We start from the raw sequence: 24,022 nt of genomic DNA on the forward strand, positions 1-24,022 counted from the left end.
AAACAAACGGAAAAAAAATACACTGAGAATACTTCCTAGATGATGATGATTTAGAAAGGACAAAGTAAGAAAGGCTGAGCATGCCTGCTGGCTACACCAACTGCATCCTTTGTACGTGCGCCAAGCCCCTAACACCAAGACTGAGGTGTGGAATATTCTTACACCCTGACAAGGCCTTGGGTGATTTGAAGAATACACAGCTGAATGGAACAGCTCATTTCTTTAAAAATATCTTTTTTTACTTAAACTGATTTGTCTCTCTTCAGCTAAGACCCCAACCACTGAGATGGATAGACTATTCCTTTTGAAATGTCTTTCAGATAACCTGAAATTCACAGCACATTTCCTTGATATTTGACCTATTGTATAAGGACTGGCATTTAAAATCAAGGTTATGTAAGTCATGAATTCCTGAGATAATATAAGTACCTTTAAAAAAAAAAATCAAATCTATTTTAGAATAGGGTTCTTCTAGGAGTCCGGGGTGTTAAGCTCAAACCCTAACATAGCTCTTATTAAGCTCAAAAGAGGTTTATTCAGATTTTTCTTGCCTCAACAAGTACAAGCAACAATATTTCCATTTACAGATTAACATTCTGCAAGCTATTCAATAACAAGTTAAATGTAAATATGAGCAAACCCAACTGCAACCCAACTAGGTATGTCCTCTGCGGAGGTATGGATGAGTTTCTCTATGCTGTCACAAAATGAGAAAATAGCTCACAGATCCACACATGCAAATCCATAAGAAGGCATGTTTTTAGGAAAGTTTTTGTGAAAGAAACATTTCATTCAGATATACACAACACTACCTGCAGCCAAAAGTGCAAGACTCGTCACGCACTAATGGTTTCTGAAATGTTAATAGCTCAATTAAATGAGAAGGGAGAACTGGATATGTGGAAAGGGACCCATATTTTCAAGCTGTATGATTGAGACATGCAGTACAGCGTACATCAGTCTTTTCTCAGGTGCTTAAAGGTTACTGTAACCACTGTGTAATAAAACTGCCAAGTTATTGGGACACTATGTCCCAATATGGTGATTTCTCTCACCAGCCCTGTTAGCAGCTCTGAATGCTTCAAACTGTAACACTGAATAACAGGATTACAAGAAAAGAGACTTATGTAATATCTTTCACCTTGAAGGAAACTCTGCACAGCAAACCTGGGCAGTTCTGTTGGAAAATCTCTTTTCCTTTAACAAAAGATCCTGAAGAATTCAATAACATCTTCATCAATGTGGAGCCATAGTTGCCACGGATGACTTTAGTCCATTCGAAAACATCAGGTTTTCTCAAATTCAAGTTTAGTGACTGTATTTCTTTGTTTTGCCTTAGGTCTCTGCTACTAAACAATCCTAATGCACAAATAGTCACGTTTGCTTTTGAAATATTCTGATTAAAATAACATATCAGCACCCTGTTCCACTAAAGTAATTTAGCATTTGCCAAATTTTACTAGCATAACCTTTTCCTAAACTCTTCACTTTTAAGCATATGCTACAATCTTACTGTTCACTTTTAGTTGTCCAAAATTAAATCTACACTTTTACCTATAGGGCTGCTGAGAGCTCCCATGCAGCAAGACCATCCCTTGCTGCTGACACAGTCTACCATGTGCAGATTGGAAAAGAGGCCTGATGGGAACACACATGCCACCTTTTCAGCAGGTGGAACCAAGGAACTAGAACTTAGCCTACCAGCTTATACATGCATAATCAGCACAACTCTGCCAACTCACTGCAGGTGATCCATCAGTATCAGAGTATTGGTACCATACAGTTTTCTCCACTCGCTCACTTGGGCAGACCAGTTCCGACACCAGAGAACCAACATTTTACTTTGTGACACTTAAAATGCCACTTGCATGGACTTCACTGGGAGGTATTTCCATGCAAATGTAATTCTAATAAAATGTTTGCCATTGAGTTTTAATTAACTCAAAATTCCTTTGGTTGGTCATACTAAAAAGAAAATATCTACATGAAATTGATTATATATATATATATATATATATATGCAACAGTACTGCTAAATTCTTTACCTAACGCATCATCTCTCTTGAATAATCTTATGCTTAGGCTACCCTGAATTTAAATCTAAGCCAAAACCACAGTAAGAACTTTATACAAAGTAAGAATACAAAAGTCATATAAATAAGAATAAGCAATACTTTCCTGCTTACATTTCTCTGAAAGTTAAAACAACCAAGTTTACTCCCCAAGGCAAGTTTAATACGTCTGGGATTTCTAAATTACCATTTCTTAGGTTTAATACACATCCCAGAGGAAATGAAAGAAAGTTGTCTTAATGTATTTCAGCAGAGAGGTTGCTCCCCTGCCCGAAAGAGCATTAATTTTAAGGCTCTGCAGCTTTCTAACTTCCTTTTCCTCAACAAAGGACGATGATGAGGTCACCCAACACAGGTGCTTGTCTATCTCCTGAACCTAAAGTCAGCTGAGAGTATTTAAGCATGTTCTCACGTACTTTAAGGATTTTGTAGTCTTTAGTAAGCATCACTGATTGTCCTGATTAGCTGGTTGAGAAATTTGACAAAATGCACACTAGATGCATCTATTTCTGTTTTAATAAGATGGATAAACATGACAATATATAGTTCATAGAAAAAGCAGAAGCCCTTACCAGCAGGTAGCACCTAATCTCCCATTCAACATACATCATTACTACAGATAAAACAGTTAAACATTGGCTCGCTATAGATAGAAAGGTGGAATTATTGAAACCAAAGCAGCAGAAAAAAAACACACCACCACCAACAAAAAACAACACAAAACCCACACACATTTTAAGTCATCAGATAGATAGTCTATAGTCTGTGGGCATATGCAGCCAGTGAGGTGACCCAAGGCTGAAGGAGAGGGATGGGGGGAAAAAAGAAGAAAAAAAAATATGAAAAAAACAAAACAAAACAAAAAAACACCAGAAGCTTGGAAAATGCAGCTAGGTCCACTAAGCACAGAAGTTCTAGAATGTTTCTGTTTTATCCTGTGATGGGGTTTGTTTGTTTGTTTTTTAATTCTAGCTGTGAAGACATTGACTGCAGAGCTAAGGTGAAAAATGCCATCACAAAGCAAATTAGGCATCATTTTGCCTTATCTAGCCTTGCTTTCCCTTGAAACAAATGCTTGAAACAAACAGAGGCAAGACAATGAAGTACATACAATTCAGCATATTTAATGCAGTTTTACCTGTAAACCTCCAATTTCTCCAAATGGTGCAATATTTACTTTTTTTTTTTACTTTTTTTTTTTTCTTTAAAGAAGGGAAAATCTCAACACTTCCATTTTAAGGATTTCTAGAAAGGCTTAAGTAGTATTATAATTCAGAAGTAAGTCCCAAATAACTTGTTTTGGCCCTACTTAAAGTAACTGGAAAAATTCTCAGGACTTTGGGTTTAGCTCCTTGCCATATTTGTTGCTTTTCCTGAAGCTGTAGCTGAGCTGCTGCCACCTCCTCACTACTTCTTTAGTTAAACTTGGACCAAATGAGAGCTAAAAAGTTCTCACTCACTACTCAGAATTAATGCAAGGTATCTACACTTGGCTTCTCAGTAGATCTGGAAACGGTGCAAAATCCCCTTGTGGCACTGCATGCACCCAACAGACCTGCAAGGGTTAATTTTGGTTCTAGTTCTTTCTTGCATGTGATCAGTAATGGTCTTACTCCTTTTTATGAGGTATATTCACCTAAACAAAACATTTATGTTTATCAAAATTACATTACTGGCCTTACAGGTGTTGCAATCAGACATGGTAGAGTTATTACAATTATCATGGCTACATACTGTGGCTCAGCTATAGCTGCACAACACCATGCGAATCCTGGCCCATAACAACATCCTTTCATCCTCTTTCAGCTAGATTAAAGCAAAAAACAACCAGTAATCACATCTCTATCAAAGCCATATTATAATTCTACCAATACTTTCTTGAATACCAAACTTTAAAAAAAAAAAAAGAAAAGTCTGCACTTGTTTCCTCTCATCACAGACTGATTCTTACAATGAACTACAATAGGGCTGCACCGTATTTCTTTCACTAGAAGTCAGAGAATGCCTGAAAAAGAGAATTCTTCCAAGTACACGCCTTGATGGACACTACAGAATTCACCCCTCAGTTCAGGTTTCATGGATTAGCTGCTGTCAAGCTGCAAACTCTGATCAAAGCCTTAATTGACATAGCCAGGACATTCACAATGCTCAATGTGATTTTTTACATGACATTAAAAATAATAATAATAATAAGAGAAATTTCACACTACATATTTCCATGCCCACAGTTAGATTTAAAAAAATAAAAATAAATTTAAAAATCTCAAGATGCCAATGAAATCAATGGCAACACTGAAGAAAACAGACATGTACCTCCACTCACTAGATTAGATCAGATGACATTATTTTTTTTAAATCTCTTATTATCCCTTTTCTCTGGAATTTGTAATACATACTTACATGCAATATACATGTATATACATACATATATATATAAATACACATATAATTGTGCTTTCAAAGCTTCCTAAAGCTATTCAGATGCTTAATTTCAAAAGAAGTTTATATAGTTAAAACTATGCTAGTCATGATAATTTAATTATTTTTCTACTGATATTTTTTACTACTGCATTTCACACTTTACTTGATTATTTATGGGATATTGTAATGAATTTCTAGTGCTTTATTGCATTTAGTAAACAAAATAGCAAATTACGGAAGTAGAGCAATAAAATTCAGGTGATTTAGCAATAAGGCTGAATTTTAAATAAATTATGGGAAGATAGTTTTGAAGATGCTAAAAGCAGGATGGTTTACTCAAAGGCAGCAAACAGTTCATTCCTGTCTGGCAAAAATGAAGAAAATGTTCTAGTAGTTTCATCTGAATTAAAAAGAAGAGGAAAAAGGAAAAAAAGCATAAAGTAATTTTCCCCAGCAGAATTAATACAGATTACTGCATATTGTAAGGTAGTTCTGGGGAGAAAATGAAAACGAACATTCCAGCAGATTCCCCTGCTATCAGCATTTCTTCAAGCTTTCATTCCCCTAGAGAGACATTCACAAAACGTACAAGTGATGATGGTGGAAAAAACCCTCAACCCCAATATACATAATCCAAAATGTCTAAAAATATTAATGCATGCAAAATATTTATACAACTCTATACAACTATATTTATACAGCTTGCCATTTATGTATAAGTTAGAAGATTTTTCAGATTCATATTCCCTTTTATAAGATGCTTCAGATCTGTAATATTGATACTGAATTTTTAAGGACAGCATTCCTGGATTTGCCATTACTTGGGAAAACTGCATTACCAGATTGCTTGAGTAGCGATGTTTCGTTCTTGGCTCAGGTACCATACACTGGCTCTACCTTGGTTCGAGTGTCCTGGTGATTCTTTGCTAGACACAGCCTCTCTGGCATTACAACCCAACTCTTCCACCACAGGAACGGGGTCGTTTCCTCTGGACAAATTCACTTTTGAAATTCCTAAAGAGGTCAGTGGCTCTTCTCTGAACCACAGGAAAGCTCTTCTTGTATTCTACCTAATTAATAAGCTAATGTCTTCTCTTTAGTTAAGACCTCAGCAATTTGGCTTCCCTGCAACATATGCTGATGGGTCGGGTTGTCTTTGGAGCGTCTGAGCAAGCCAGAGAGCAGAGCAAGCAGACAGATTAGGCTCCTTCCCTCTAAATGTAAATATGGTAATATCCCAGGAGAGTAGCCCATGATAATATAAGGCATGTGCACACTCTGTACAGGTATCACTCTGCAGGCAGTAAAAGAGTATCTATAATATACTACTTGTTATTCCTTGCTTAATATATATCTAGTATTCAGTTGCCATATACTCAAACAATTGAAGTTTTCCCAGAAATGAACGAAGTTCTAACAAAAAAAAAAACACTCAACTATTTCAACCAAAGTCAGGGTGTCTTCATTCTAAAAATAACATCTGCTGCTATGGCAAATTATATGCAAACCAACAATATTAGATTGTGCTTTTTTTTTTTTGTCTTAATATTTATTTTTCTTTCTCTCTCCAGCCCTCTCTATTATTCAAACAGACATTCCAGTTTACTTCAGCCATGGAATAAAATCCCTGGGTTTTGTGAACCTAATTTACTTTCATTCTAGATAACAGGAGCATGAGATTATTTTTGTTATTAGTATCTCCCTTCAGCTTTCTGAAGATAGGAGTAACAATTTAAATATGATGTTTCAGAAATACCATATTCTCCTGACTACACTAAAATAACCCAATTAAATAGGAAGACCAAAGGCTTTTTGTTGCTCATGCAATGACATTGTGGAGCTTTTATTCTCTTATGGAATATAAAGGGGAACAGAAATACAGCATACTATGTGGTCTAAGATAAAACAGACACTCTTCTTCCCTAAAAAGCATGCACCACTTGCAAAATGGTGCACATACAGTGAATGTAATTTTTAAAACATACATCTTTTTTTCCTTAGAACTAGTCCAGGTAGTGTGTTAACTTACACAATTGATGCATCCACACGTGAGATGGAGGATAGAAAGCTAGCAACACCGTGATCCAATATAACACAAACGCAAATGACAAAGTGACAGTGATGACTGAGATGACAAATGACAACATTCATATTAATAAGCGCTAGATGACATTCAATCACTGTTCAGTCCTGGCTACAATGAAAGATAATACAATGTTTAAGCACAGCAGCAGCAGAGAGATGACAGTGTGGTTTTTTAACAGCTTCCACAACTTAAAAAGTCAGCAGGAAAGGGACAAGGTTACACACATCTATAAAGATCTCCTGGAAGTGCTCCCTGTGCAGAGATGAAATAGGTTCTTACCCTGAAATGGAGGCAAGAGAAACCTCTGCACCTTCTACGCCACCCCTTCAATGCAGGTTTTGCAGATTCAAGTCATGGCCCAAATTGCTCAGCTGATCCCGCTCTGAGTGGGGACAGCAGGGCTCACAATGGGAACATTCAAACTCCCCTCTGCTCCTCGTTACCTCCCCCTGCCATTGCTCCCTCTCTCCCAGCCTCCCCACAGGGAGCTACAGCATTTATTTCAGCCCCACTGCCAACAAGAGCACGGAAAAATCCTACCCTTTCTTCAAAGTGGGTTACCTTTCCCCCTCTGGGAATAGACCCCATGCCAGCCCCAAACCATTCCATGGTAGAGCTCCCGGGTGCAAGCCCACGCCGTGCCCAGGGAACGACTAAGTTGGAGGAGCACTTCCCAACACCTGGCTCTGCTTACAGTGACAGCACAGGCACAGTCTGGTTGTCCCAGGCTTGGGAGGGCTTCTCCTGCTATGTGCAGGAGTGTTACAGCTGCGGCAGCAGCACAACCTCTGGCCAGCTGAAAGGCATTTAAGTCACACTGACATATTGACCCACTAGGCACAGGCTGGGCTTTCATCATCAGGGAGAACCACATTTCCCAAGAAAGGCATCGGATAAATTTAAACCTAACTGGAAACTCAATTAACAACATATGTAGGCATAGATTGATAACATTAAGGATCCAAAACTTGCCACAAACATCAATAAATTCAAACACTATGCAGCTGGCTCTGGTTTCCACTGACATGTGCACACACATTTCCCCAGTTAGCCCAAGCTCTTCAATGATTATAAACCTTTCCTATGCTCTGGTATTGTATAGCGTATCATCAAGCAATTTTTGCATATGGCCACGGAAGCCAAATATTTACTCTGTTACTTGTATTAGCAAAAGGTGTGTTGCACGTAGCATCTTTCATGCACAGGTAAATATTATATACAAATTAACTAGGAAATATCATGAGCTAAGTGCCACATTTTTGCAAAGTAAAATGGAAACATACGCAAGCAGCTTGCATTAAAAAAGAAATGGGATGTACACTTTTTTCCATAAAAGCCAGGAGATACTCGTTGGCAGCCAAGGGATTTGCTATTGCAAAAGGTGGAAAAAATCAAAAGAAAATGTTGACTAAAAGAATGAACTGCAATGTTCTGTTTGTTACTGCTGATGGTTTTTACTGCAGTTATTTGAAGACTGTGATAACCCAGACAAATCATAATTTAGGAACACTGAGGCACATACACTCCAAAATATTAAAGCAACATATATTTTGATACAGAGTGTTTTATCACCTTCCCCTGTAGAATTGCTCATAGCACATCAATAGAATAACAAAACACTTTCAGAAAAAAGCAAGAAAAGAAAGCAGGAAGTCTGTAGGAAGTTACGATTTTGTTGAAAAGCTGCTAATAATCAGGTATCTCAAGTAAAGAGTTCAGCCTGTGAGAGCTTGCTATTTATGTTTTGTTTCTTTTGTCTCCTCTCAACTTTTTTTTTTCCTTTTTCCAAAGGCCCAAATGGACATCATGATTGAAAGAACGACTAGACTCTGGTTCGACAAGGCATTTACCTTATACCTTCAGTGCAGTAAAAAAAAAAATAAAATAAAAAATGTGTAAGTAGTGTGTGGCTAATATACAAGATGGCACATTCGAGTCTCGGTAAATGCTTTGGTCTCACGTTTGAATTTGCTATGGTCTCTCTGTACTTGGAGCTTTGCAAACAGAGATTAACCCCACTAACAACGGAGTAGAACATGGGACATCGGGCAGGATAGGCAGCAGAGTCTCATACAATGCAGCAAAATGGCTCATAAAGACTGTGGAAAAGAGCACCCAATTGTCCATGGCTGGCCAAGTGGCCAATATGCTTAGAAGGAGATGCTGCAATGCACCTAGGGGATGTGCAGCTACCCCCTGTGGCAGCTGCTGCAGTGCTGGCTAAATGCAACGCCTTGCACTGCAGGAGGGCTTCCCCGCTGAGCTGTGCTTGAATGCTCACACTATAATGCATATGCTTTATAGAGCAACGCAAATTAGTGAGACAGTCTGTTTTCAGATTAAGCTTTTTCCAATAAAATCTATACCAAAGGATCCAGTCCAATGCCATTATTACATAATTCCTTGTTGGCAGAAGAGAGTCCTCTAGGTACTTCCAGAGCTCTTTCAAAACAACAAAAATGTATATGTATCTATGAAACATTGATGAATCAAGTCCTGCCGTGTCTGAGTAAACATGCAATTTGGATTTAGCGTAATGTTTTCTGAATATTCAACAATCAGTTGATTGTGGAAAGCACTTAGAGTTTAATAGCCGTATTAAAGCAAAATACACTTGCCAGGAAATTACTCAAAAAATTCTCATGATGTATTAGCAGGTATAAGGATGTGGTTTCTGACAATATTTGAGTTCTCTTCCTCAAGAACTGAATCCTCTCTCCTTCAGTGAAGATCTCTCCTCCCTTTTCTTTTGTATTATACCAAAGCCCGTTATATTGAATTGAAGATAAGAACAGCAGTACTAAAACAGCATTTGAATTTGCCATAAACATTGGGGCTTAATTTGACATTAATTTATACTTTTTCTACCATATAGCTTTGAACTCCAACAAGAAGAAAGAAGGTTTCTTTAGGGATATATCACTATTGTCTATGTTCTTTGCCTCACAGTTCTTCCAGCACTCATGGGCCTTGCTGGCCACAGAGATTAGGGAGTTCTGCCAAGGTCACTACTTCTCCTAGGACAGAAATTATTCCTCTTTCCTGCTACTTTCCAATGCAGCTGTTTCTCTGTTGCTTATTCCAATTCACATCCCCAGCCCCTCTCTGCCTCCTGTTCCTGTTTTGTTCAGGCTGCCACCTCCTGGAGTGGCTGTTTAAGTTTGCTGCCTGCTAACATCTGAAGAAGGTACCTTCTGTGCTGTTCCTTCAGTTGCACCTTCCAGACTGTTTTTTGGAGTGGTTACATCCCATAGTACGTCTTTCCATCACACCATAATTGTGTGGATTTTTCCCTTTGGTTCTGCTAAGAACACTTATTCCAAGCCAAGGTAAAAGATTCAGAAGCTACTAGATTCTGAGGGGCTACATACCACAGTGGGTCCAATAAGATAAATGAAGCACTTCCAATAGGACAAAAATGCACTCACAATAGCTGAGAGAAGTTTTAACCCTTAAGAAAAACACATTAAAACAGAGATGCAGGAAGACACAGGATATTGTTCCACGGGCCTTTGGACAGGGCAGCAAAATCTACAAGTCAGCTTCGGATGTGTGCACAATCAGCACCAGTCCACCCAGCTATAAAAGCCTTCTTGAGGCTGCCACCCCAGCTGCTCTTCAGGCAAGCTCTATCTCCCCAGGCTCATCTGCAGGCACTCTCCATCTCTTCAGGAAGAGAAATCAGAAATTGTTTTTCCTTACAAAAGGAAAATAAAACAAAGATACATCTCCTGAATTTCCTCAGTTGTGTTAGATCACAGTTTAGCTTTCAGATACTATACATTCCATTCGTTTGTACCAAGAAGCCTATTTCATTTAAAGAACTGATACTAAAATATGACCACTAGTTGCTGGGAAGCATACAAGTCCTAACGTACTCTATGATGACTCATAACTGTACAAAGCAGCCAAATTTAAACCCTGAACAAAGCCTTCTCATTGCATGCTCAGCCGCCTGAAAACTATTTGCATTTAAACAGATTATTTCATCCACTTTGCCTTAAAAGCAGATCAACTCAATGATCTTTCCCACCTGCTCTGTCTCTCCTATGATTGCAATGCAGAGGTATTCATGATCCAGAATCTCAGCTCTGTTCCAGAAGATTTTAGAGATCTGCCAGTTTCTCATCCTCTCACTAGGTTTACATCACTCAACAATTCTTTGAATTTTTTTTTCTGCCTACCAAAGAAGAATGCTAATAACCAACATCTGAGTGCTCATTTGTGCTACGCTGGCATATAAATCCACAGAGAAGATGGAAGCCTGTTGTCTTCATAAATTTCAGGAGCATTGCTCCAGCTGGGTAGGCACTATAGTATCAGAACATTACCAGAAAGCCCCCAGAAAACAGTATAAAACTAACCTAATACATGCGGTGAAGAATGTATGAGGAAAAAAAAAATCATTTTACATAAATACAGTCAAAACATTGTCATGTCTAAGTGCTTGGAATGCTCAGGAAAGCTGATGAGGCAGAACAGCCATGGAAACATTTTTTCCTGCTTTTTGGCAAAGGCAACAGAGATAGGAATTTTAGACCTAACTGATGAGTCCAGTGCGATACTAAATCCAGCCTGTTAGAACTAGAAAATAGCTTTTCATGTTGATGGGATGAATGCATGATAAGCTGTATGGGATCACTGCAAATTCAGCACGGTTTTAAAATTGAAAACTATCTTGAGATGTACAGCACAGCTGCCTAGACTCAGACACAATACTCCTGTGAGATACTCGGTGGTGGTTAAGGATGAATAAAAATCACATACGACTGACAAACTTCCTACAGAGAAGGATGCAATATGTCTTTTCATACTCCACTGAACCATGTAGTAGAAGTATGCAAAGATTGTGTTGACAATTTGTATTAAAAATTTTCCTTTTAAATATCACTTGTTCTCACTAAAACTGTAGTGTATGTTATCTATTACCTCTCAAAAGCATGTATAAAATATAAAGTAACTTGTTTTCTCCCTTATTCTCTTTCCGAGCCATTAGGCCACTTATCTACTCTCACTGCTGTCTTTGACTAATATCCTATTATTAGACTGCTACTACATTGAGACTTTTATAAACAGTTTCCTCTCAGTGCTGACTGGGATCAGTCAAGGTGGTAATTAATTGTAAGCACAACTACTTCATTTAGGTCCTAATCGCTTGATTGCAACAGTGCAGCACATGTTTGTACAACTAAATGCTGTCACTTTTATCTGTAACTCGTTTCATACATAGAACTGTAGGTGCCAAATTCCAAGCTATGAGTTAAATCTTAATAGAAAACAAATCTTAATAGAAAACAAACAGCAAACAAACAAACAAACAAAAAAAAAAGAGGAATTGTTAATGGGAATGCACCGTTAATCTTTGAAGATGCTATTCTAGGACATGCTATTACTTCTTCCTCTCAAAAAAAAGGATTTGCATGGAACTGACTTTGCTTCCAGCTGTGGGGGAGTCAGCATGGCTGGTACTGGTCTGCTATGAGCCTCCAGCAGTGGGGATGTGGGCAGGTGGATGGATACTACAGATGTTATAACTGGAGCAATATCGAGTCCATCTCTGACTGACAGACTCTCAAGGAATCCTAAAATTTATACAGATTACAACAGCAGCCAAAAAAGCTCCTAAAGCCTACAAATCTGGAGCAAGCATAGGCAGCTTTAAACCCATATGTTTAAGTAGATTAAACAAAATCCATATCCTTCCAGTCTAACCAATTTAGCCGAGACATCTTGGGGTTGTAGAGAGATAACCAACATTCACAAGTTGCCGTGCATGTACCAGTTCCCAATGCTAGTGTGCACTGCTGAGAAGGAACTTTGCAGGTTCTTCAGCTGTGCTGCAGTGCACTTCTCAGGGCACAAATGCATGCTCTGATACATAACAAAGAGGCAGTCCTCACAGCACTTACTGCAAAAAGATGTTCCTAAAGGTTATTTTATTCTATTCTTTCCCCTCATCCCCCAGAACAGCTATTAAGTGAAGGACATTTCACCCAAAGGATAGACTACTGTTTCCTTCTGTACAGCTAAAAGTCCATACTTAAGGTGTAAAAAATATCAATCATGAAGGTCTTTTTCATGACTGTTGCCACATCAGCATGCTCTATATCTTTTCTACTCAAGTGATTTAATTCACCTTTCTATGCATCTATTCTTCGGAGTTCACAATCTATTTTCTACTAAGTAGCAAGCTTACATTTATTAACTTTATTCCATCAAAATGCAAAGTTGAACACTTCTCAAATGCACACTTAACTACCACCATTTAAATACATCCATATTAGCAGACAAGACCCCACAAGACCTTTTTTTTTTTTTCCAAAAAAAAGTACAAACAAAGCCAGAATCTAGCTACAGGATACTTTTAAAATTATCATTACCATTCTGTGGAAAAGAAGGGCTTGTTCATCAGCCTCCCTTTCATGAGGAGGAAGAGATCAGTCTCCAGAGGAGCCCGACTTCCTTATCCCCACGTTGATCTGCTGCCTCAGCTGTTCTATGGAGACCTTGCTAACAGCCTGAGTGTACACGGACATGTAGAGCATAGCAGATTAGAAAGTTTTGAGTGAAATGGGCTGTGGTGCTTGCACATGACTTCTTCTACTGAATATCTAGCAGGGGGTTAACAATAAGCACAGAACAAGATGATACAACTGCAAAGAAATCAGTTTTGTAGCTAGCCTTGCCTCTAAAGAGAAGACATCATTCTTATCTTGTGGGAGTGCCTTTTACAGCCTATGTCCTCCCCTCAGGACCTAAGAATTTTCCCTACTGGTCAACTGTTTCATTCTTTTTCTCCACTCATTTGTTTTTCACCAGCTTTTGTCCAGCTATCAAAAGCAAATGGTCCACCACCATTGACCACATAAGCATTAGGGGTGTTTCTGAGGTTTTGTTTATCCTGAAAGCATGAAATCCCACACTTTCTTTCAGTAAAATGTATAATTATGTAATTATTTGTACAATTATAACTCCCTGCTCCTGCAATGACAGAGCAAGAAAAATGGAAATTAAAAAATGTTGTGTGGTGTTTGTTGCTGTTGTTGTTTAAAAAAGAAAAAAAAAATCAGATGTAAAACCTGAAACCTAAAGTGGGGAACTTGCTTAGTAAAGGTTAATCAGCAGACCTTCAGGTGAGAGAGAAAGAGCCTTATTCAGTACTTCACCCTCTCAGTTTCACCATATCAAAAATGAATAATTCAATGTACTCAGCTACTAAATGTGAGACTTGAAAAAATGGGACATTTCCTTTTATAAAGGACATGTATCCTAGATCAAACAATACATACAGCCAAGAAATAGGAGTACCACTGTTTCTAAGGCAGGAAGTACCATTGCATGAGTGATGCTACCGCTCAGCAGTTTGCAGCAAGCAAACTACCAGGTACGGTTCACAACTCTTGTTCTTGGCGCTGCTTGACCCCCATACATGTTACTCAACTTTTCTATCTTGATTTCTTCATCTATGAGTTGCATATTAAAACATTTTGCTGTAAAAATCAAGAAAATGCTCTGTTGAAAATAAGCATTAATAAGTTCTAAAACCAAATATTGTAATAAAATAAATAAATAAATAAATAAACAAAACCCAAAAGGATTCTCCTTTTGTCATTTACATAAATAGGCAAAAGAACCTGCTTCTTGTTTTATATGGAAAAGTCTCTGGATGTTGCTTTCAGCAGGAGTCTAAGCAGCGCACTCTCATAACAGCTGCCTCTGCTGAGAATGATGGATATCAAGGGCTGAATAAAACATACTTTCTCATTTCAATACACTATATTTTTAAAAAACTTTTTTCCTCTACCAATTGGAAAATCATTCCCACACCCTTGCACAAATCATTACAAGTTAAACCTATTTAATAATAGCTTGTTGGACACAGCTGAAAGAAAAATCACATATGAGGCTGAACAAACTATCATTTTACGAGAAGATATGGCTTTCACTTGATGAGCTATATGCAAAGTAGTCATATGGGAATCCTCACTACACTGTTTTGGGATTAATGTTACTTCACTCGAATTTTAAAAATTACTTTACATCTGTTTGATATCCTTTACAGTCAGCCTCCAGCAGCTGAGTATGATTCATAGCTGAATATGCCAGCACTTATTAGCCAATTACATGTAGTTCATGCTTTCTTGTATATTCTTGCGTTATTTATTCTTGCTGCATTTCCAAAGTGACCTGCAGACCACACTAATATTTAGCTCCTAAATCACAGCATAATTTTTCAGAAATGCTGAGCTTCACAACTCTGGGGAAAAGCTGCCGCTACCTCACATTAGATTGTCAGCCTCCTACATGACCATGCAGATACTGCAGATGTACTTTCTGCACCCTCACAAACAGAAGCACCAACATACTCTTTATGATGCTGTATTCTTTCAGTTATTACAAAGTATTTATCAATACAAACCGTGATATCATTATGGATTATTTTACAGTAATCATATTTTTCAAAGTATTTCTATAAAGTAGTAAAGTGTACTTTACAGGTATTACTGCAGTATGCTGGTTGGTGGTAGGTGAATTCTTAATTTAATAATACATATGTAAGCTTAAACAAACCTGAACTTAAATACAAAAACTGTTTGAAGGTATTTATAAAAGACTGTGTGTTTACACAAGGCCTTAAACATTAATTAAAACGACTAATGTTAATTTTGCTAAAATGTATTTTGAAATTACCTACTTTGTAGTGACACTAGAATGCTTCTTCACAGGATTTTGGCTATTAAATGTTTTGGTTACTTCTAAAATCTCTCTTTAGCATTACAACTGAGTGGTAGCATTTCTGGGAGCAATACTTGACAGTGAAGTGTGACACTGGGTATCCATATGCAAAGTTTAGGACACCAAACACAGCCCACAGCCCCTAGACAGCAGGAAGATTTTTTTTTATTTTTTTATTTTTTTTTTTAAGTCCCAAACCTAAATGATGTCAATTAAAGTATCACATGGCTTAGTTATGTTGGGATATTGACTTCAACCATTGCTACAAAATAAATAAATAATAAAGAATCTTGGTTTAACCACTTAGCAGTATTGAAAAGCCTGGTTTATGCAACAGATCACTTAACAGTGTCTTCTTTAAATAATGATCACGTTGGCAGAAGAAAAAGACTTAACTCTACTACTGCTTCAGCCAGCAGCTTTATTACAGCTAGTCAAGCAGTACACATCTTATTTGTAAAAGAATATACCACAGTTTGTGTCAAATATGTGTAATGGATACATTAAGAACACTGTTAGCTAAAAAGCAATAAAACAGAGACGAAGGATAAATTCAGTTTATCATGACTTTCCATGCAAGGACCTTAATTTGCTACCTTACCTGACAATCTCTGGAACCTGTCTTTCTTCTATTCTCCTAGTTTTCTATTAACTTTACTACTTTTCTATTTAACGTTAAGAACTACAGTGGAATCAGCTACACTGATAACAATTTAGAACTCACTATTGTTTTTTTTTTTGTTTTTTTTTGGTTTTTTTTTTTTTTACAGAAGGCAATTTATTGTATTAGTTATCTATGTGTCTGGTCGACAAAAAATATAGCTATTACAGATAGCTTCCTAGGAGGAAGCTTGAGTCAATGTATGACAGCTTATACCTTTAACATATAAGCTCAAGTCTTGTTGTCTTTTCTGTCAGGCAAGGATATGGCCATTTATATCTGCTCCATCACATAATCTCTGCCTCTCAGCAGTGGTCCTCACCCCAGTCTTCTGTATCTTGCAGGCATATAATACTACATTTAGTTGTCCTGTCCCTGGAGTCCCAAATTCTTATCCTAGAACCGGCTGCATCCTAAATGAAACTAGGAACTTCTAATAGATCTAAGAACAATCCATTTACCCTTTTTCTCAACTACATAAGTCTTGTAAGACTTAGCATTAAGCCTTCAGCTTTGGCCCTAACAATACAAAATCCTTCACCCTCAGGCAAGCACAGAAAACCACATTTACCCAGAATCTACCAGAACCATTCACTGTTAACAATACTCTCCCTCACTGAAAGCCAGTAAGACTTTTGAGCCATGAAGTAAGCCTGAGATTTATTCCAACTCTAAAACTAGCCTTCTCTGAAGCTACTGATAAGCTCTTCCTTCCTGCTGTCTTTTCACCCCAGCTAGACTTCTAGAATCCCAAACAAAAACTCTGGATTTTTATAATCAAATTACATTCAGAATCTGCAATATCCTATGGCCCTGACATTAGTCCAATACCTAAACACCAACTCAGGGCATCCTACACCAAAGAACAAGTGTAATTCATACGCTAACATCACCAGCTCCTCCCTCAGTCTCCAAAACTTTCAGGACAAGCCCTGCAATCCTTGACAATGACATTCAGTGCATACCTGAGGCTTACACAGAACTTGAACTAAGCCCCATGGCATCTTTGGCCCAAATCCTAGCCCTTAACTCCCAAATCCTAACTCTAGATTTGCACCAAGGCAATGGATTTCAGCCACAAGGCGTTATTCCAGGCTTATGGACCCTGCAGGATGGAGTGATAAAACTTTTGCCCTGAAATTCAAAGCGCTAAGCCCAGAGACTCCTTCTGGCCACCCAAACACATCAGGAACCACTAGTGACTTGATCGTAATCCCAAAGTCTTTCACTATTACCCTATTTCTTTCACCTTTTCCATCCCAAACCCTAATGTCATGGCCAATATAAAATCAGCCCTCCCCCACAACACCAGGTGACAAGGGTCTACTCATCTCTAATGTAAAAAGCAGTAAGATCAGTTTACAAAACATGCACTAATCCTAAACTGAATCTGAAGAAGAATCCTAAGCTTTATTTAACATTAGGAATTCTTCATGGTTATGAACCATAAGTTTTCCATCAGTATCCTCACTGGACTTCATCCTATTTCTGTCCTAAGATGTGGTCCAGAAAAGTGATCACCTGCTCATCCCATTTAAAGGATGTCACAAGGCATTCTTAGGACTAGGCTTTGAGATAGAGCTTGGGAAAGAAACAGCAGGCCTTGATTTATTAGTTGATCTTGCAAGGCTGCAGGACTAAACATGAACTGTGTGGCAACAGTAAAATAAATAAATAAATGTTACTATTATTTCTCAGAAGGCTGAGCAATGCTTATGGTAGAGTTTGAAACAGGTTTGAATTTACTGCAGAGGACAAACATTTATTGGTGGATCTTGAAAGGCAGTCTGAACTAGAATGAGTGCTGGTGCAAGATGAGACAGTTTATCCTTAGCTTCAAGCAGACATATATCCACTAGCCTGTGGTTAAATCTAGAATTAAAGGTGATTTGGGAAACAGAGGTTGAAGATCAAAATTTACTGCATACTTCTATACTTGTAAGTCTTCTGAAATCCAGGAATAAACTCAGCTGCTCAAACACCGCTTTCTCAAATGCCAGTCCCTATCTTACTGTTAACTTTAAACGTACCCTTAAAATAAATCTTGTGATTCTTACTCACCCGCACCATAAGGCTTTCATTCCACCTAAACCAACTCCTTCATATTAAATCATACAAGATCCAGAAACAAATGTAGCTACTGTCACTCTATAGTCTCCAATCCTAATCTTTAACATAACCCCAACCTTATTTTTAGCATTGTAGTGAAGAGACTTTACACATCCTAGAACTAAGCACAATCCATTTATCCTACCATATATCAACTCTCAAAATCTTGAGCAATTTGCCTGATTCAGGAAAAGAAAAAAGAAAAGAAAAAAAGGAAAGAAAAAAAAAAAAAGAGTTCTTCCACCAGTTCCCCATATTGCTGTTCTATATGTTTTATAATTAATTTTTACTTTGTGGTTTGCATTTATGCATGTATGTGTAAATCTTGAGGGGGTCTATATAAAAATGCTATCATTTCTATAACCGACAGGTGTATATAAAGTTGGAATGGTTCAACTTTTAACAAAATGATAGTCTGTGTTTTTAATGGAGTAATTAAAGTAATTGATAGTGTAGAGCATTAATTTGCTAGCTTGAAGTGTTTTTATCTGAGGTAATGAGGATATCTGAACTTCAAATGTTCTGAAAAGACATTGTGGAGTCATCCAATGTTAAAGCTTAAGTTTCTTAGAATGCCTCCAAGACGAAGCTCTTATAATGATGCAGATGGCTTTATGCTGCTATTAATATCCATGTAATGTGAATGCAGTGCTAGCTAACAGAATACAGTTTCCTAAATATACATGCTCACTTATCTGATAATATAAGTGGAAGATATTAAAGAATGAAAATATACATTTGAGAGAGCTGGTTTGAAAGGTCTTTTCTGAAAATGAAATCCCTTCCAAACTTATTCATCAAAAGCCGAAGAACTGGTGAGTATATGAAATCGCACTGTTTGAATATTTGTTTGATTCAATCCAGACAGAATACAGTTACATGTTGGCTGTTTTTCCCAAGAAAACATTCAACATTATAGTAACTAATGTTTTTCATGTGCCTTTTCTGGGTTTCAACCTGATCATGAACTATTTAATGGACTGATTTTTGACGCTGAACTCAACAGATATTTAGTCAACAGGCACTTATATATTCCTTTGTTTTATTTTTAAAACAATGATGCAAAGGATAATGAAAACATCAACATGCTTTCTTCACCTTGGTTCGAAGCTTAAAATTATCTCTTTAAATTCATTGTTCAGAACAAGGAGCCAGCAGCAGTTCAGTTCTGCAAAACAGCATACGCAAAGCAACTCCTAGCTGACTCACCCATTATCACGTACCCATTTGGCTTGTCAAGAATTTTGCTGCTACCTGGTCTTCAAACAGCTATTTCTATTTAGATATGAATGAAAAAAATTCAGGCAGGAATAAGAATATTCATCATTAATTATTTTTTACTGTCTTAAATTCCAGTTTACCCATCAAGATACAGCAAATGGACCATGAAAAATGGCACACTACAAATAAACAAACACTCTAGAAGCACGTAAAATGCATATAAGAGCTGCTAAAGTGGGGAGAGTACAGTGATTTATAAGCTCAGGAGTGGCATGAAGAAGATGAAACAAGAACAAAAGAGAAGACAAAAAGGGCAGCTGGACTCCAGCAAAGGAACTGAATTTGAACTGAACCCCAGGCAGTGCACAGTGCAGAGGACAGAACTCACACTGGTTGGGGTCAGCCCTGTGTATATGTTGCGTTTGGTTTGATTTGCTTATTCCCATGTCTTTTTGTGCTGTGTATTCAAGGTGTAGGTGAAGCACACAGAGGAGACGGAATTTCAACTTGCAGATTTTCTTTTTCTTTCCAGGCTTCGACCAGCTAGCAAACACTTCATTACAACCTACCCCATTGACATCACATACTTCCTTTTTTTTTCATTTGAAGATGTTAATATTTTAATAAAAAATATTGTTTATTAGCCAATGCAAGCCCAAATATTTTAAAATAGTAGACAATGAAGAAATTACAAATTACTCAAACTTATGTAGTGTCGTATCTTATGATTTTTTTTGAGGCAGTTTAAGAACTTATGATTATTATCATTACTATTCGCCTGTTGGAGAAGTAATAAATCTACACCATGGAATCAGCAAAACAAACCTGTGTAACGTAGGACATCGGACAACTGTGTTAATTTAAACCAGTCAGGAAGGCTGTTTAAATTAAACTGCTGGCTTTCTCCTATAGCAGATGAAGTGGATTTGTATAATGCTCCAATCCTAGAAGTAATTCAGAGGGGAAAGTCTCAGACTGTAGCGCACAGTTTCTCAGTGAACCTCTGGCCATAGCCTCAGTGTTCGTTGTCCTCAGCTCACAGCAGTTAACCATTGTGCCCACCTCATGGCCATACAGCCTGATCCTACTCCTCGCTGCAGGTGCTGCTCAATGAATACAATGGATTCCGGGACGCCAGCACAAACATGCAATTCCTATTAACTGAGACTCATAGACACAGTTATCTAAAATTCATGCAACAGTATAGGGAACTTTCAAATTCATAGAAGTACCTTTACAGGTAGTAATTATATTGAATGCATTTCTGAAACCAATTATGTGGAAAAAAAAAAAGAAAAAAAAGAAAGAAATATGGAATTAAAATATTAAAAAAATCACCAGTTGAAGATCTAGCATATACCACTGAACAGTCATGTCAACCAAAGCTCTGGCCCAATGGTTTCTAATCACATTTTGACTTAAAAAAAAAAAATAATAATAATAATAAAATAAATCTTGCTCTGTTGTTTGAAATGATACCTAAAAAAAACCACCTTATTCCTTTAATTTCAGAATTCCTTGTATGACATTAAATTGAAAACATGACAAAAGTTTGAAGTCTCAACAAAACAAGAAAACTAATTTTGATTGATATCTAGCATTCTATGAATATAAAAAAGGATATCAGCAAGTCTGTCACCATTCTCATTCATTCAGTAATAAAATAAACACAAAGCAAAACACAAACACATATTCTTAAAGATGAAAGCCAGATACACATTAAAAAAAAAAATTCTCTCTATTTCTTTGATTCCACTTTCATTCCAGCCTTCGTTACTACCTGTCTGAACATATTAGCCTCTTCCCAAGGAAACATTCCCAGCTTAGACAGACACCATCCGAACAGACACCACTGAAAAGAACAAAACACAGGTTTCCTGTCTTCTACAGGCTACATCCGTCCAACTGATCAGCATGACTACTGTGGACAAGGACAGTCCTTTCTTTTTCTTAACAAGACATAAGGAAGTACTCTTTGCAACATTATTTCCTTCCTGCTGCCCTGAAATACTGAAAATAAAAAAGCAGGATTCCTGTATTTTACGTTAAGTTATGCAAATATGCAAAAATCTCTTGTTTTGTCTCACAAACAGATTGTTGTCATGCAACGAAATGCCAAAGTGTCACCATTTTTCAAATCATATACTTAAGTAGTTTTTCAGTTCATGAAAAAGAACTGTTTTACAAATTAACAGAAATATGTATTTAGGGTTAAAAGACGTAATTTTTAACCACTATCTAAAAATGTCAAGACTTTCTAAAATACATATTTAAAACATTACAACAGACATCTTTTAAAATGAAAAATCATTTTAAGCTATGAAAGCCAAATGATTCCTATAAACTAAGATGACTATATGAAATTAAGATGACTATTTGAAATATTTTCTGCATTCAAAAAATAACGTCTGATAATATACATCTTTGGGATGGCCAAATCCTTACTTTTTGCCCAGTTCTTTCAAAGGTGAGCTACTCAAAAATACCTTTGTAATTCAGATCAAATTCTACTTTGATTTACTTTAAAATTGGTCTTAACAGCACTTTGTAGGTCTGGGTAGGTAGCCATGCTAGCCATAAATACAGGGCTATGGCAAACACAGAGCACAACTGCGGTAGCACAGCATCCCTCAGCAGAGTAGATTAGGTCAAGCAGAGCACTGCCCATCTAGCTGGGATATCTCAGTGCCAAACGACATGGTGGTGTGCAGAAAAAGTGCTAGGTACCTAAGTTGCTTTCGGAAAGATTCAGATACTGAAAATTAGAGGCCTAGATGACTTTTGAAAGTGCAACTCAACATTTCTTACAGCATGGAAATATGTCAAGTGTTTTAAAAACAAGAGCAGACTCCCAGCAAGTGATCATACACACATATCATGGCAGCAGGTGTGCCCTATCAGATTTCTTGTGCCACTCTTGCAGTACTTGGTTATTATTTTTGCACAGTATATTACTTCTCATTAACCAGCAGTCCTATTTTGAAACCCCACAAGCCTGCCTAATTAAAAAGTGATTCTCGGTTCCTTTTCACCTCACCTTTGGTAAACTTTGCATTCATTACTCCCTCAAATTTAGAATAATCAGCAGATTTGCTGCTTCACGTTTGCATTCTGCTGCCTGGGCCATTCATGTAGATTAGAAATAGGGCTAACGGGTAACTCTTACAAGAACACAGTCAATTCTCTCTGCAGATAAACGTACCAAATTAATCCTGTCTTGAGTACGTGTTTCCTACTATTTTAAAATTTCTTTACCTATCTTCATACTTGGCACTCTGGCTTTAAAATACATCCTGTGTGGAAACCTGCCATGGGGAACAAAGCTTTATGTAAACCCCAATGCTGCAAGCGCCACACAATTATAATCTAAGGTCAAACTGCTGCCTTTATTTGCACATAGTTCCATCCAAGCCAGCAAGTACTGTGAAGGAAACCTGTCTGTGCAGTTTTGCAAAACAAAACCAGGCTCTGTTATACGAGAAGCGTGGGAGGAGGACAGCCGCAAGTGCACGTTTAACTGCACATTTTGTGAAGAAACCCATCTACAGATGACATGGGTTACATACAGCAAGTCAACAGCATGGGGGAATCCCAAGAAACCTTCTGGAACAATTGTGTTAGCACTACAAAATATCACTTTGCAGGACAACAGATGGGAAGTGCAGAGACTTTTCAATGAGCAACATAGTTTGGAATAAAGAACCAATTAACATTGTACCATATTTTTTTTCCATTTTTTGAAACAAAATTATCTGACTTCTTAAAGAAATATTTTAGAATGAGTTGTTGGAAGGACAGTAAGTGACATCTGTGTAGATGTGATATATACTTTAAGTATCATAATGGATAGACTGAATACTATAAAGAAGCTACATGGGGCGACAACAGAGATTGACTAAACCACTTCTCCCCTGCATTATATGTCCATATTTACTCTGGATTTTTTCTCAGGTTCACCTTTATTCAAGCTCTAAACTTGGTAATTTAGGGACTTGACTCCTCATTGGTTCTAGAACAGTGCAAAGAGACATGAATTGAGACCTCATTACACCAGGCTTTGAAGATTATCCAGCTTTGAAGACTGCAGGTAAGGTGCTTCTTGCCTGAAGAAGCTACTGCGAGATGCCAGCCCTACAGCGACTATTAGAGCTCCATTGGGGTAGCATGCATAAATGCCAGTGTACCTGCACACAGCATCCTCCTCACACTGGAGGATTAGCAAGGACTGAATGAGAAGGAAAAAGAAAAGAGAGGGCAGTCCAGTACAACTACAGACACCAGAACTAACTGTTCTCCTTCTTAGGAAAGCCTGCACCCTTTTAAAACCCCATCACATTCAAGATAGCAGAGGCCAGGCTGGCTTTGCACATTTGCTCCTCTCCGAGGTCTGGTAGCATTAGCAATGCAGCTCCACCGCAGAACTCGGATGGGATGGCCCAGCAGTGCTTCTCTGACACTAGTTTCAAAACAAGCACGCTTTGCATTTCAACCACTTGGTTAGGGTGTCCTGCAAACTTGCCTTCATGAAAGTCCTGAGGACCACAGGGCAGTTCCTAAGTATAATACAAACAGATTTTTAAGTGATTTTAAATGTTGATATTTAATACGGGATATAAATATAATAACTACACAAAACATGATTTCAATTTCTGACCATTAGTAGTGTATGTTAAATAACATGTTTAAAATTGAAGTAATAACAGTGTTTATAGACAA

This window comes from Anser anser (genome assembly GCF_964211835.1).
Source record: "Anser anser genome assembly, chromosome: 13".
NCBI classification, from domain to species: Eukaryota; Metazoa; Chordata; class Aves; order Anseriformes; family Anatidae; genus Anser; species Anser anser.